This window comes from Chiroxiphia lanceolata, chromosome 1 (assembly GCF_009829145.1).
Source record: "Chiroxiphia lanceolata isolate bChiLan1 chromosome 1, bChiLan1.pri, whole genome shotgun sequence".
Taxonomy (NCBI): domain Eukaryota; kingdom Metazoa; phylum Chordata; class Aves; order Passeriformes; family Pipridae; genus Chiroxiphia; species Chiroxiphia lanceolata.
In genome coordinates, this window is record NC_045637.1 from 31,790,106 (window position 1) to 31,807,434 (window position 17,329).

Here is a 17,329-nt window from a genome sequence, read left to right on the forward strand (position 1 = left end):
TTAGCAGTTAAAGGCCAGGGTTGCAATGCAGCATGGTGGTAGCCAAAACAATTAAAGCACACAGCCCAAAAAGCAAACCTCAGCATACTGCAAGATCAAGGATCAGGCTTATAATAAGTGGAAAAGCATTCCCTCAGGTTTATTTTCAGCAATGAGCATTTCTGAAGCAATAATTCTAATGCCTCTTAATAAATTTTTTCTTAATTTTCTCCATTTAAATTATATTTGGTTTTTAATTGTATCTTTACAGCTTTGCAAAAGAAGTAGGTAATATACCACTAAAGACACATTTCTTCTTGAAATCCTACCTTAGTTTCAAGTTTCTTTTCTGTACTGATTTTCACAATAATTTGTCATTTGTTTATTCACTCTGAATATTTGTAATTAATAAAATATATATCATAGAGACTGTTCTGAATCCTGCCAAAATCAGGAGTCAGATATCTTTTGGATGGAGTTCCAAAGGTTAAGAATGATATAAAAATATGGTTTCCTTGCATTTTTTTTACTGTACTCTTTGTATTAGTTGCTTGTTCCCTGTTTTAATTGCTAAAAGAAGATAAATAGCATTATCCAACTTTGTTCGTTATCATACATTATGTGTACGTCTCAATCATATCCTTCTTTTGTCTTCCATAATGGCCTATATAATATCAGATAAAGAATAGAACTATACACAAGGAAATGCAAAACACTCCTTCAGTTTTCTAGACCTTGTAGCTTAAAACATGATATGGGTACAAGTAGGTATACTGAAAATATAACCCCATATTTTAGGCAACTTTCACTGTATGAGATAATAGCTAATTAATCTGCTTGATAGAGAGTTCTGAAACATACTTTCAAAATGTCTAAGAAAATAATAATAAAAAAACAATAAAAAAACCCATCTCATTTTCAGAGAACTCATGTGTGTAATTCTGCTATCACACAGCAACATGATGTAGGTTTTTTTATCAGAATGGTTTGGAACCTCCTTAATCTAACTGTCTTTTTTACTTGCCAATAGCGTAATAAACGGAAAGATGCATACCAAGAAAACTTCCAAGAATAAGCACAAAAATAGTAAAAATTAAGTTGGTTAGTAATACCCTAAATATCTCAGAAATTTATCACTCTGTAGTGGCAAACTATCTCCATTATTCATATTAAAATATACTTATTAAAAACCAATTTTTCTCTGTATTTATGTAAGACCAATTAAACAAGAATTAGACAGCATGCAGCAATCATAACACCATGTCTGGAATTGAGACCAGACTTGAATACTTGAGAACTGAATTTATTTACACTGAAAAATCAGTGATATGATTCTTATTGATCCTAGTATGACTTGGATCAAATTATTTCCCTTTCTTGAGTCCCACAATCAAGGTAAAAAAACCCAACCAAATCCAAAGACATATATTTGTATATATGTGGGCACACATGGATATTATGTAAAAACTATTTGAAAGAGAATCAAGGACACTGAGAAACTCCTGTTAATATTTCTAAACCCTATATGTTCAGACACCCAGAGAGCTTTCAAATGGCACCCAAAGGTGAATATTATCCACAGCAAATCCTGTTTAGCATCCAAACTGTTGTGCAATAATACAGATAGTTCAATGCAGTTTTTGAACCTCTACTCATATATCCAGCAGAAAAATGTTTACTGAGGCCCTCGTGTCCTTCCTACCCAAAAAAGGTTTGCGAAGCAGATAAGCCTTCCAGCATAGCCTCATGATTTGCATATCCAGGGGTCCTCAGAAGAAAAATGGAAAGGAAGACAGCCTCAGAAGAACCTCTAGTATTAGCCTTCCTATTTTTTATTATAAACCTTACAGATAGCCCACTGAATATCTCCAAAATCTATGTCTCCATGGCAGACAGAAGTATAAACCTCATAAGTATTCCTAAGGTCAAAATCGACGCTAAGTAGTCACTTGAAAACCAAATGGGGTCTCAGGACCTAATAGGCTCAAGATCCTACAGGCTTTATCTACAGAGAAAATGTTTATTCCCAAGAAAATGCCAATAGCTTCTTTTATGTAAAAGTGTGTTTCTGAAGAAAGAAACATTACTTAAATAAGTTTCAAGGTCTCAATTAAATTTCAAGGACTGTTGTGGAATATCCTCTTGACCAGTTTGGGTCAGGTGTCCTGGTTGAGCTCCCTCATACCACCTTGTGCACCTGCTCATCGATAGAGTATGAGACACTGAGAAGTCCTTGATTTAGAGTAAGCACCACCTAGCAACAACTAAAACATCAGTGCATTATCAACATTATTCTCATACTAAATCCCCAAACCAGAGCACTACACCAGCTACTAAGAAGAGTATTAACTCTATTCCAGCCAAATCCGGGGCACAAGATTGAGGAGCTCGTTTCATTGGAAGGGATACAGAGGAGGATGGCGTCAGTCGTTTGGAAATGACTGGACAAGAAATTACTTTTTCTTTGTTAAATAGAAACCAACAAAGCAAAGCACATGTTACCAAAACCTGTTTGATTCTAATAAGATAGATGCAACTTCGAGTAAAGGTTTGTGTTAGGCTGAAGATGGATTTTAACTTTGTTCAGAAGGCATTGATCTTAGTGCATGTCCAAACACAGTGATCATTTTCTCAATCTGTATTTTTCACAAGTAGATTAGGGTAAACTAGGGAAATTCTTAAATATGGGATAAGCTAATAAATCTGTATATTAAACTGACATATCAAAACATAGTTGTTCAGAATTTAACATAAATATACCTAATATCTCAAAACCAGGAAAAAAAAGAGAAAGGCAAAGAAATTTGAAACCGTCTAGAACATTGAGATTATTTTAATTTTTAAAAGTTATATAGTTGGGATTGATAGTTATGATGTGTTTGTGCAATATGTTACCAGGAAAGACTGTCCTGTAAACAAGACAGATCCATTTGGGACCATTTATCTGAATTAGAAAAAAGTATTTGGGTCAGTTTGCTTAGAATCCTTTAGTAGTAGATAACTCTCAATCTTCTAACCAGTATGTGAGGTAATTTAAAAACGGTGAGGCACATCATGGTGTGACAGTGCAATAATCTGAACCCTAAAGTAGAAGTGTTTCACCCTTTTACAAATGAATATTCCAGAAGATTTCAAAATTTTAGGCTGTACTATGAAAAATAGAAAATAAATAAAATTAAATAATTTAAACAAAAATCAAAACAAACATTCTTTGTAATTTAGAAAGAAAACTTGAATCTTTTTTTGTGAGATATTAAAAGAAAGTTCTTAAGCTAACCTGCTTATCTTGTCCTTGCAGGTAGATCCCCTTTTCTCTAGTCCAGTTTTATGGTTTAGCACTTCATAATTCTACAGCCTCATCCTCTAGAACATCTCCCACTTTCCAGAGTGCTATACAAAAATTTTTTTCTAGTTTTTTTAATAACTTGCAGTGTTCTTAAAGCCACAGCCTCTGGACTCCCAATATCACAATCAAAACATATGAAGCACTGTATTTTATCTCTCTTATAAAGGTTAAGTTATATGTTTCACATGCAAAGACAGTGAAAAGGATTTGAAATATTTGATGTTGATTTGATGAGTTATTATAGTTGAAAAGGGAGATTTTTCCTTGCAGATTTACATGTAGCTCATATTATTTTATTCCGGCAAAGAAGGGAAATAAAATGAAAAGGTGAAGTAATGCTATGGAAGGATGTTTCTCAGGTCTGTGTTTCATGAAACAAATTCCCTCATTTTTTGCATTGCTCTTAACAGGTCGTTGCTAAGATTTGCATCTTCTCTTTCAGCTGACCTCTTTCAAGATACTCTGGCATTTGCTGCATTTCTGGAAGAATAGCTTTGTGAAATCAGAAGCCTGTGTGATCAGACAAAGCTTTCCAGCCATGCAGTTCTGTTGCTCTGATCCACACCTACTGACATGCTAACTTACCTTGATATGATTCCTGTATGGGAATTTAATCAGTCAGAAAGATGCAGAAAGGACTTAGAAACTGAATTATACTTTACAGTCAGGCAAATGAAAAAATTGCAAAGCAGACTAGCACATTTTTTGTTCTGTATTAAATTAACTAAATGAGTTGACTGATTGCTTTCAAGCTTCTAGAAACATTTCTTAAGCCAGTCTTCAAATTTTCTTAGTAAGTTTATTTATTATCAGAGAAAAATACAACATGCATTTTATTTTTAATTAATGACAGGTCTTTCCCCAATAATAAAAAAGAAAGAACGAGAACCACCTGTACAGAGTCTCTTGAATTTTACAAAGCAGAGAAGCAAGATTAAATCTGTACAGCAGATCTAAAGAAAAAGGAATAAATAACCTGGGGTAAGACCTCTGGAGACCAATTTAAATGGAAACTGAAAAGCAAAGGGTTCAATTGGCCTCCTATACATAAACATATCTTTGGATTTATTATAATTACTTTTAAAGCCAGAGAGGATCCCAAACTGATTTATGAACAGTGTAATAGCTGGGATTGAAATATCAGGATGGGTTATAAAAAGAAGAATATCATCCACATACAGTATTCATTTATGTTCCTGTTTGTGTGCATCAGTAATGATACAGTAAGTTTATGACATTTCTGAAAGCCTCAGGAAGTGTTTTGAAAGCTAATGTGGAGAAAGGAGAAAAAGATGGACAAACGAGCATAAGTACAAAACTCAGGAAATAAAAGATTCAAAAAAAATGTGGATATTTTATTTGATTTTATTTTTTCCTGAAGAATATTCATACCCAAATCTCCAAATAGATGTCTGTGCAGTTCAGTTTCACCAACACCCAGGAAGTGTAGCCTTTTTATTCACATCAAATACTATCATTGCATCTAGGGAGACTGCAAGGGCATTATTCTTAACCTTGTCTGACCAATGCATTAGATTACTCTCATAAAAATCTCAGCAATACTGGACTTTTATGTAACAGCCTGCTTAAAAGCTGCTTCTATCTTAAGGCAAGCTGAGTTTGAATAATCCTGTTTACAATGCATTTCCAATTGCTTATTTTTATTTCAAGTATAGTAAAAATGTGATTTAGATTCTTTTTTTTTTCCTTTTTTTTTGTTACATTGTAAAACACAATGACCCTTGTAAAAATGCATTAGAGGTGCTTCTAAAGAATTCACTCATCTGCATGTACCCCAAGTCTTGATTATTATTCTAGGAAATCTAGCTCCTTGTTATAAGGTTGCATTTTATTTTTAAAAGTTCGGGGAAAAAAAAGAAAAGGCAGCACAATAACTTCACATTTATTTTTATTTTCCTTTTTTTCCTCTGTTCAGTTAACTGCCTCTTTGTAACTTTTATATCTCCACTATAGGAGTATCTGTGTCTGGCAAAATTGGTCATAATCTTGGGCAGATGGAGGGAAAAAGAGAGAAGGGTAAAGAGGAACATGTGTAAGCATGTGTGTGAGAGAAAGGCCACTGCAAAATTTCAAATCAGTATGGACTATTCAAATGGATTTTCAGCACCTGCAGCTACCATTGAAGTAAATGGGAGTTTTGGGAGTTGGTAGGAAAAAAAACCTTTAAAAACTGAAAACCCACTAAAACACGAGTCCTAACATGTTTTACATTAAATGAAAATCTTCATAACTACTCACAGAAATATTCTAATGTTTCATTAAAATTATTGCTTATCTAAGAACCTGTGGTCTCTGCTTTAGCTCTGTGGACTCTGACTCTTTATTTTTCTTCATAGTTGAGGAAAGAACACAGTATATATTTTTCTGAGAAAAAATAAAGCAGTTTAAAGAGCAATAATCACCCATCCTTAAAGTAGAGATGACTGAGCTTCAGATGTTAGTTTTCTTGTTGCTAGTATAAAAATATAACAAAAAAAAAATCTCCATTCTCATTTTTCCTCATATATTTTATCCTCAGATAACACAAATACTATTCTGGAAGAAGCAATTAAATGAATTAGAAGTTCTGTGATGTTAGTTGATCCAATTTAAATTCACTAAACACAGAAGTTCTGAAGTTATCTAAAAAAATTAAGAAACAGTTGCCTCTCTCTATTTCTCACAGAAAGAGTCACAAAATCTCACTGAATTTGTCTTTCCATGTCATGGACTACCAAAGGGAATTTTAAGTGAGCAGGTTTTTGTTAATTATAGTGAACATTTAAAGTTTTCTATTTTATTATTATTACTATTACTATTATTATTATTATTATCATCATCATCATCCTCCATGATTATATGGTGACAATTTAAGGGACTGATGCCCTGTCTTATTTCTGATGTACAAAAAAAGTCCAATTCAAACTATGTACTTACAGGTCATTAGCTATTTCTATCAAATCATGAAAGTCTTCACATGGTTCGAAAAGTTCCCCTTCAGTGTTTGCTTTGGGAAGATTCCCTGCTTTTCAGTTATCTGGGAGGACAGTGTCTTGTTCTCAATTAAAAAAAATAGGAAGTCTAAAAATTTACTTGGTCTTTCGCATATCAGAGAAAATGTACACTCTTTTCATTGACATGGGTGGTCACCATTGCTCTCTCTCTCTCCCCCTGATTCTTACAAATACATAACTACCAAGGAAGTTCACCCTTTGGACTTCCCCTGAAAAAGGGGTTTCCAAATAACATCCATTTGCAAATCCGAGTGATAATCATATGCTGTGATGCCCTTTCCTGGGATATACCTCACAGCCTTTGCAATGTGTTGTACCGCTGTACAGAGTGGGGTTTGCCCAGTTTCTACCCTCCCTTGATTTCCAGATCCTAGGTCCTAAAAATAACAGGAATTACAATTTACTAGGTTTATAATTCTAGAATTCACTCCTTTACTTTAGCTGAGGACAAAGGCAGACTTGAACTATAAGCTACCAAAAGGCAAAATGAAGGTATGGCCACTTCAAAAGCTCACTCCATTTCAGCCTACAATGGTGCAATACAGGTATTAAACACCTTTCTCTTTGTGGAACGATATTCTTATTTAAAGGAAAGAAAGAGCATTTATAATATCCTGACCAGAGACACTGGCATTTTATAACTCTCACTGACGCTGTAGAGTTTGTTTCTGGATGAAATTACAGTGTATGCATTTTGGTTAACAAGTCCTTATGCTTTCCTGTAACTAAACATGCAATCGAACTCTCAAAAGGTGTGTTTACTTTTTACCATATGATGTTCATTGAAAGATAGCTTGTGACTATTGCAGTAGGGAACTGGTAGAAGGGAGCTGTGTGAAGGAAGAGTGTGAGTTTTGATGAGTAATAAAAAAGTAAAGATGGAAGTACTCATCTCTCACATGGTATGGTTTGAACAAAATCATACACTTACTTTCACATTGAGAAAACAGCCTTTGTTACAATACCGAATTTAGAAGATAGGAAAGGGCAACTAACAGGTCAATCTGCAATTTCTGTATCTTTTGTATAGTTGAGTATGTAACATTCCAGTTGGAAAATTATGACGAGGGAGCATTTGTCTCCAGCCTTTCTGTAAGTGTACAGACCTAGACATGCAGTGACATTTCTCTTCGTTATGTAACCACTTTTTAAAATGTATTTGAACTTGAGTGAGATTAACCTTTGCTGAACTGTGTACCTGCATATAGGTAGAACAATTTTGAACTACTTATTTTTAGTAAAACTGTGTTATACACTACTGATAACTACACTCCACCTCCTACTTTATCATGTTTATTATCACATACATTTCTAAAGTGCTCATGACCAGGGTTTGCTCAATCTCCCTTTCTTTTCCTTTCCTCTCTTGTGATATGAGCAAGAATCGTCTTCTCACATTCTCGAAATGATGAATAGATCCAAAATCCTTTCAGATTTCCAGAAATAATAAATAAAAAATATTTTACTTGACATTAGAAGGGTTGAAGCATAAAATTAAGAGCTAATTCTCTGATTTCCCCCTTGAAGCTGCTGTGTCTGGATAACCCAGTGATCTATAATTAGCATCCAAAATTTCAACATATTCTTGCCTTTTTATCACTTTGTTGTTCATATTTCCCTTTGGAGTCTGCATAGGCAAGGTAAGTCCGTGCAATAATAAGCTGAATTGAAAGGGACCCACAAAGATCATCACGTCCAACCCTTAGCCCTGCACAGGACTATCCCCACAGTCACACTGTGTGCCTGAGAGTATCCTCCAAACACTTCTTGAACTCTGCTAGGCCTGATGCTGTGACCACTTCCATGGGGAGCCTGTTCCAGTGCCCAACCACCCTCTGGGGGAAGAACCTTTTCCTAATATCCAACCTAAACCTCCCCTGACACAACTTCGGGCCATTCCCTTGGATCTCATCACTGGTCACTAGAGAGTGCCTGCCCCCCTCTTCCCCTCCTAAGTAAGTTGTAGACTGCAATGAGGTCTCCCAAGGTGCATAGGAAAGTAGGAAAGACCAAGATTGGAAGACATAAGATTATCCCAAATATCCCAAATCATAGAATAAAAAAAAAAAACACCAAAATTGTTTTAATTTTTCTGAAGGGGGCTTATTTAGAGACTTTTTTCTACATAAATCAGCTTAAATCTAACTATAAAATTATACAAAAATGGGAAGTAATGTTGTGCATTTTGCTGTTTCATTTAGGTTGAAACAAAATTAATACACTCAATCTATTCTAGATTTCTAACTTTTTGCACGTCTTTATCTCTGACTTTGCAAAAACACTGTCTTTTTTTTTTTTAACTTAAAGCATGATACTAATTCGGTTGATTTACTCATGATCTTCAGTTTGAGAAAATGCATAAACATATGAAGAATTAGGGAAATAATTTATTTTCCTGGAAACCAATTAAGCTGTAGATAAATGAACTAGCCAAAAAAATCCTTTGACAGTGCATGAAAAGCTATTTTAAAATATAGATCTGAAAAGCTTTTCTGCAAAAATTCCATTTAGAAGCAGTCTATACCAATGAGATTTTTCTTCATGTTATTTAATATAAAGTTTACTTTTTTCTATTACTTATAAAAATTGGACCAGTTTTCCAACATAAAATTTTGCTAATATATGTATGCATCCCAACATTTTGTTTTTCTCCTTATTGTGTAAGAAAATTTAGCTATGGTATAAAATAAAATGAGCAATTACCGCATTCTGGCTATATGGTTTCTGGATCATCCAAGTTTGATTAAATAATAATTCACATACAGTAAAGAATGCCTTATTTTGATTTTGGAGACAGTGTAAATATTTTTCTAACCTTCCAAATTAACATGCAATGTGATGACATGCATGGAGATGTTTCTGTTGCCTGAAGCCCATAAAGCACTTCGGTTGTCCTCCTTACATAGTAGCCCTTAAAGTATTCTTGCACAAGTATTAAAAAATATTTAAAAGAACATATATTAAGACTGTTCCTTATGGCATTTCTATATTAGTGAATAAGCTTCAAACTGTATTAGCCTTTTTCTTTTCCTTAGCTGACTCTCAGAAGACAGAAAATTAACACTAAATGTAGTTATTTTAATAAATCAGAGAGTGTATACAGTGACTTAAACCCAAAAATTATTTTGTAGCTATGTGTAATTTTTGAATAATTTTAGTGTACTTACTCTAATGTCCTTTACTGTGGAGGAACTGCATTGCAGTTAATGATTGTTCTTCTGAATGCTATTTGTGCATATGTACCATAAGTATTGCAGTAAAGGACAGAAAATTTTCCTGGGAAGGATGGATAAAATGGACAAGATATTAAACATGGAAAACTAGAAGTACTTTCAAATTATACTTGACAAAATCAAAGGAAAAAAAAAGAAGAAAAAAACCTACAATAGCATTAGAAAAAGTTCCCTATATGTTTTTATTGCCACTTAATATTTGCTTCATATGAGTTCCACTCAGGAAAGTGGTTTGCCAATAGGAAAAAAAAAAAAAAAAAGAAACAACCCAAACTCTATTGAATTATCTGTTAAAAATCTCTTCAAGATTACACAGATGTGTAAAGATTTTCTCAAAGACAAAAACTAAGTGCCCCGCTAACAGAAGCTCCCTAAATTGTATCAAAACTCAGTTTATATTCCCATAGATGTCTAACAAGCTGTGTATATGGTCTTGGATTATAGACTGGGAAAAATCAATACCTTGCTGTCTCAAAGGCACCAATATAGATTATGAATCACAGCCAGGAAGTTGTCAGTGATCTCAGCTGCCAACAGTGCTTCAGTAAAGATATTTGCTAGCTCATATTCTTTTAATGTGCACCTTTCATATATGAAACAGGTCACTTTTTGACCAAAAAAAAAAAAAAGGAATTTTAGGCAAAGCTATAGTAGATAACAAAATAATAACTATCCAATTGTATCTAAATAATAACTTTTTACCAGAAGGTTGAGGGTTTTTTATTTGTGCGGTTGTTTTTTCTTTGTTTTTTCCCCAGAAGGAAGACCCCCTCCCCACATTTTTCTCTGTTTAGGCCATAAATTATTTGTATCTGCTGAAACTAGTTCATACAGTTGGAAGTAACAAAAGAACAAGGAAGAATGGACTGAAGGTTTTTTATCATATTTATCTATGACAGGATCTTCATCTATTATTCTTTGACAATCATACTTTAATATAGGAATATATAAGATCATCTGAAGGAATAAAGATCTTTTTAATGTGAGGTAGCCTCTTGCATTGCAGCTGCACAAATTGCCCATGAAAATACTACACTGTCACTGCTGTTCAAAGTACTATATTTAGGAAAATTATGGAACTAGCAAATAAAAAGGATTTTGCTCCACTTCATTAGTTCCAGATACATTTCAATTAAATAATAGGAATAGAAGGAATAAACATTCTTCTTGTACTAAAACTATGTTTTGAGGTATTCCTTAACATGCAGTTAGGCATCTAACCTACGTGCACAAACTATTCTCCACTGGCTATGTCGAGAATGGAGTCTACAAGTTCTAAGTCTCCAATAGAGTAACTATTTCTGTGACCAAAAAAAAAAAAAAAAAAACCACGAAAAAAACCAACAAAAGGACAAAACCAAAACCCCAACATAAACCCCATCTCTCCAGCACGTGACCATTTGTTGCTACACTAGAGTGCTATTTTGAGTGAAGGTTCTGGGGTTTGTCAAGTTATGACAGCTGTAAGAACTTGAATATACCAATAAATCAACTCCTGGAAGATACACCAAGCTAAGAGAAATCAGGTGTAGCGTTTTAAGCTGCAGGGGGAACAGCATTCAACCCAGAAGAGGTGATCATATTCAGACAAAAATTTTCCCTTAGGCTTCTTTATTTGGAGACAGTATAGATCTAGACTGAGTATATGGGGCGACAGGCACTACCTGTGTTATCCATATTTCTTCCAGTTTTTCTTCCTTCTGGATACCACATTACATCTGAAGTTCTTCTACAATGTTGAGGACGAGAGATCAGGATGCTTGAGGAAAAAGTCAATGAAGAACATATGAGTTCAGGTGTTCTACATCTTTCTCTGATATATGTGCTGACTACAAATTGAATATTTCTGTAGCAATATTAATGAGATAGGGACTTCTTTGTGGTTGATGTTATGTGTTGTAAAGTGACATCCTCATAGGAGCCTTCTGGTACTTTAAGGGGGCCTACAAGAAGTCTGGAAAAGAGCTTTCTACAATGGCATGTCACAATAGGACCAGGAGAATGGCCTTAGACTGAATGAGGGTAGATTTAGATTAGATATTAGGAAGAAATTCCTTTACTCTGAGGGTGATGACGCACTGGAGAAGTGGGGGTGCCGCACCCCTGGAAGTGTTAAAGGCCAGGTTAGATGGGGCCTTGAGCAAATTGATTTGGTGGAAGGTATCCCTGGCTGTGATGGAGGTTATAACTAGATGATTTTTAAGGTTCCTTCCAACCCAAATCATTTTATGATTCTATGACACAGTGACAGCATTAATTTTCAGAATAAAGCTATCAGTCAAAGGTAAGGGACTATTCTAAGAGACTGACATTGAACGTGTTAATCCAAATGTAAGAGAAATATTGCAGGAATATTCATACTATGGTTAACCAGTTCTCTCTTCTATCTACACCTATGGCAAACTTCACAGATGTTCAGCTACAAGTAAAAATAGATCAAAACAAAAATAATTTTTGAATTGTCGTTTTGAGAAAGATACAGAAAACTGATGACAGAAACTGGATATATCAGCATAATTTTTGCACTGCCGGAGATGGAAGCAAATAGAGTGAGAATAATTAATGTTATGCAAATGAGATAACTTTTTTGAAAGAGGAATTCAGACTAATTTTCTGCATGAGCAACGTTCCTCAAGATCCTGGCCATCTTGTGTTTTGCATCAACTAGTTTATCCAAGGGCTTATTTCGGCATTTCCAATGCTTTTATACTATCTAAAACTGTGACAATAAAAATAATTCTAAATACCATTTAGTTCTTTGTCTGTGTATGAAACATTGCTATCTTTTATTTTTAGGATTTTTTTAATCCTAAAAATGCGGTCTCAGGTTTCCCAAAATTCTTTGATTTAACGACAAACTTAATTAACAGATTAGGCTGAAAAATGATGTGGAAAAAATTAGAAGTGATGAAAACTGACTTCAAGCACTTCTTGAAGAAAACTGAGGGTTCTTTAGATGAAACTGACAAGTAAACTACTAATTTTCCACTTGTGAAAAAGGACACATATCACTGAAATTAGGCCCTTTACTTCAAATAAAATAAAAACAATCAGTGTTAAATAGTATCCTTTTTTTGATCTTCCTGAAGCAATAACTTGTAAATCTTTAGACTAAAAGCAGCATTCTTAGTGACAATTGAAAGTATTTAAGCTAAAAATTTGTGTTGGCAGTCCTCTTTTTATTTTATTACAAGCTTTTAGGTTGCACAAAACCTCTGTTAACAAATCCTTATGGAAGTATTAGTGCACTTCTTTGCTAATGAACCTGGATTTATTATATAAATAGATAATACAGCTTTCTGGCAGGCAGAGGTTTTCTCTTCAGCTATAGAATCATTTAGGTTAGAAAAGACCTTTAAGATAATCGAGTCCAACCATCAACCTAACACTGCCAAGTTCACCACTAACCTGCGTCCCCAAGTGCGACATCTACACAACTTTTAAAAACCTCTAGGGCTGGAGATTTGCACCACTTGTGAGTGGCTGCCAGATGGAGGTAACTCCATTCAGCACCACTCTCTGGGACTGCCCATCCAATCATTTTTCCACCCAGTGAAGGGTGAAGCTGTCCAAACCACGTACATCCATTCTCCAGGAGAATGCTGCAAGAAACGGTGTCATGAGGCTTTACTGAAGTCCAAGTAGACGACTAAGTGGGTCACCCTGTCATAGAAGGAGATTAGGTTGGTCAATCAGGACTTCCTTCTTATGAACCCATGCTGGTTGGGCATGATGACCCCATTTCAGTCCACCCCAGGCCTCTCAGGCCCTGTCTGCACTAACAGTCAGGCCATTGTAAAGGTCAGGGGCTCCCTTAGACTACAGGATGCCCCTCCCAGGACTATGGGAGCCCTAATAATAGTGGACGGTAGGGCAGGACTGGCGTGCACCTTTCTGGAGACTGGGACAGCTGAGGATGCCATCCACCATGTAGGGACTGGGGTCGGGGCAAGTTAGGGGAACCAGGGTCAGACACATTCCCAGGATGGTCAGAAAAGAATGAAAATTCCATGGAGAATTATCATATAGGTTCTTTGCGATTCACAGGCCTTTAATGTTTCAGACATGTCAGTACAGCTACACTATTTTGCTGAGCTTGGGAAAAGTCTTGCTAAAAGACTTTCACTTGAATATGTCTCCACGTTTTGTTGGAACATGAAAATTAGTAGCTAATAACTACAAAACACTTCAGTTTGCTATGTGTAATAATAAGACTTTCAAGTACAAGAGCACTGCTGGATCATCATTACCAGAGCTAATTAATGCAGAAAAAGCATCAGCGATGATGCAGCTGGACTGAAGTGCTTTCCTGAGGAGCTAACAGTCCATGCAATTGCCATTGACAGGGATTCTCTCCTTTGATCGTGGCAGAGCTCCTCACTACACGTGGCAGTAGAAGACTATCCATCCTTCATCACGGCTAGGCTTCGCGAACGAAGATTTGGGGCAAAATCCATCCTTCAAGCACTCAGTAAATGAACCTGAAATATGTGCTACAGCCTAGGAAAGGCTTGATTCCATTCTGCTCCAGTTTATGAATCTAGTACCTATATGAGTGCTTTGAATGAGCCTAAGCCTCTTGCTCTTGATAATACACTTTTTTCTTTTTTCTTGAAGACTTTTTCATCTTCAGCTCCTTCAACATGAATGAATAGACTGTATGGTAAAAGAGTAGATGGATCTTGGTAGAGCATATGAATGTCTTCAAATGAATTGCTAGGATGTGTGTTCCACTATGAGGCTAAATATTTTACTACATTCAACAGCAAAATATTAATAATATACGTCCTTAGCTATGCATTTTACATGTGACCGAGACTAGAACTTTTGTGTTTATATTCTAACACAGTGATGATATTACCCAGTGGCTTTAATTTGCATTTATTCATCATAGTCCACAGTCTCTTTCACATGGAAAGAAATACACATTTCTCTAGTACTTTTCTTTTTTCCTAAATGAAATACAAAAACTGGAATAATTTTTTTCAGCCGATTGTTCTATTGCTCTCTCTATTCCTTTTTTTTTGGGGTGTGTGTGTGTGTGTAATACCTCCAAGCTCTTTCACCAGCTTTCCGTTAAAGAAGGTGTTAAACTCTTTAGATATATGATGCTGTACAGTTTCCCTTTCAAAATACTGAAGTAAACAATCTTCATATTTGACTTTTTGTATTTCTCCAGAGTACTGAATTTAGAACATTTAAGTATGCTAAATAAAGAATCTATCTTAGGGAGCCTATGATCTAGAGACCTGATCTGGTAGAGTGGATAATACACTCAATATTGTATTATTCTTCTTGTGTAATCTCTAAGTGAAATGTTTTTTTGTTGGTTGGTTTATATGGTGTCAAAATTAACCAATATATATGCATATAACTTTTTAAAATAAGGAAAAGAAGAATGAACACTATAAAGGGAAAGAGCACAAGAGCATGGGAAGATTTGTGTTCTTCTTACTATACATGGAACTCATTCTACATCATCCAATGGTGGATTGTCTGTCATATTAAATTGTGGCATCAATACCAGATATGCTTTTAAGAGATAATTTTAGCTTAAACTGAAATTATTGGCCTGATTCTATAATTGTTGTGTAAAAAATGTTATGTTGTTATGTACATAGGGAGCAAACCTATGGAGCAAAAGATATTTCTACTTCATCCACTTTGGTTACAGATTAAATATATTTTATCCAGTACTTTCCTAAAATGATACTTTTCTGAAAGAAAATAGTGTCATTAGTATCTTTAGTTTTTACCCTGACTTGATATTTTCTGCATTTAATTTTGCTTCTCTTTATTTCAAATGTCTATCTAAAAATACTGAGACCGTTTTATCCAGAGACAGCTAGGAGATAATTTAGGGCAATTCTTCACTAGTATAATACAGCTGAATTTGACAGGACCACATATTCATTAAACATCTCACTGCTTCTGGTAACCCTGATAGGAATGGAACAGAGGCTGTGATATTGTTTCCTCCTACAGCAAAAGGTTTCACAGAAATCTTTATATCTTCCTTATTTAATATAACATATTTCTTTGTAACTTGTATTACAAGAAATTTCAAGAGACTAGGAGGTCACAGAAGCTTTGGAAGACTGCCTTCACTGCATCCATAGGTCAGATGTAGCTGAGTATCTGATCCATTTACTTTTTTCCCTCAAGTGCTTCATGCACTATTTTTATTGGTTTCCTACTTAAAGAGCTGGTTTATGACATCACAGTGACAATGACGACAGATGGAAAGATGCTTTACACAAGTGCCTTAAGAAGGAGACTTCCTATTTTGATCACAATGATACTGTTAATAAAAACAAGCAAACAAACCCAGAAAATATATGTTAAACACCTTTGATTAGTGTTTTATGAAGAGTTTATGATTGAACTGCATTGTTTCCAAATGTCATCATAGCATTTTTGCCTTACTGTACTATGATGATCCTTGTAGGGCCCTTCCAACTCAGAATATTCTATGACTATTTGCAAACCAACAATGCTGATCTGACTAGAAATCACTTCCTGAACAAAAACTACACACTCAAACCTAAAACAGCTAAGAGAAATATTTTTCTCCAGTAAAGAGATAGCTCTATGCTATCATGCATTTATGAAAATATCCCAGTAAAGAACTCAAGAATTCTAGGTATGAAGAAAGCTAAATATGAAGAATCTAAACCCGAGTAGGGGAAAAATTTAAAAAGTAATGTCTTTGTGATCTTATTATAATTGTCCCAGAAGACTGTGCCTTTTGATACAAAATTAACTGTATTTGTTAACCTGACAAAATAAAAAATAATCCCGTGGAAAAAAATTTCAAAGAAAGAAGTATGTTGGCAATAATTGAAGCAGCTTATTCCTTCCTTTCCTTATTCCTGAAGGTTTAGTTTGTTAAAAATGGAAAGGAAAAATGGTATTAAAAAATTCTCCAGAACTACTTGGAAACAAATGAACACCAAATAAAATAATTGAACTCAGCTCTTGTACAACTAAATTAACAAAAAAAATTTTGAGATACTGCAAAATTTGAATGAGAATATTGATTTATTTCATGCAGAAAACATCCATAGTGATTTTCCCTTCTAGGTTTTAGATGATTGGAATGAAAAAAATCTTTAAAATATTTGTTATTATTCAAGGATATAGTTTTCTTTTCTCCTTGCTGAATTTATTTGCTAGAGGTCAGAGCAATTGAGGCTTTCTTCTTTGTCTTACCTTCAGCTGCCTTTCTAGATCTTTTTCTGATATATTTTGTGTTGTAGTCAGGAAAAACACTACCAGTTGTTCTGTAAAACATGTACATTAAAAACATTCTACCAATATAGCTGCAGAAATCTCTGTAACTAGCAACAAAATAATTGTGCATGGGAATGCCAAAAGTTTCTTTGAATATGAATTTTAAGTGTCTTTTAGGTTCTTGTAAATATCTATGCAATAAATGCATAAGCAGAGTTAAAATTAGTGATTTTATGCATTTTTCCGGAAACTCTGATTCTCAGTGTTAAAATAACTGCTTAACATTTATTAAACGGAGAACAAATTTGGCAATTTAACAGGTAGTAAATTATTTAATCAGCTATAACCTTCTTAATTTGGAATCATGATAAGGAAAGTGAGTTACTCTCAAACTGCACAAGACATGTTACCCTACAGAATCTGTTTCAGAAGCACAAGCAAGACAATACAACTTACACCCCATTTTAAGTCCATACACATTAACAAGCCATCTCCTTGCTTTTGACATTATATTTTTGTACAAA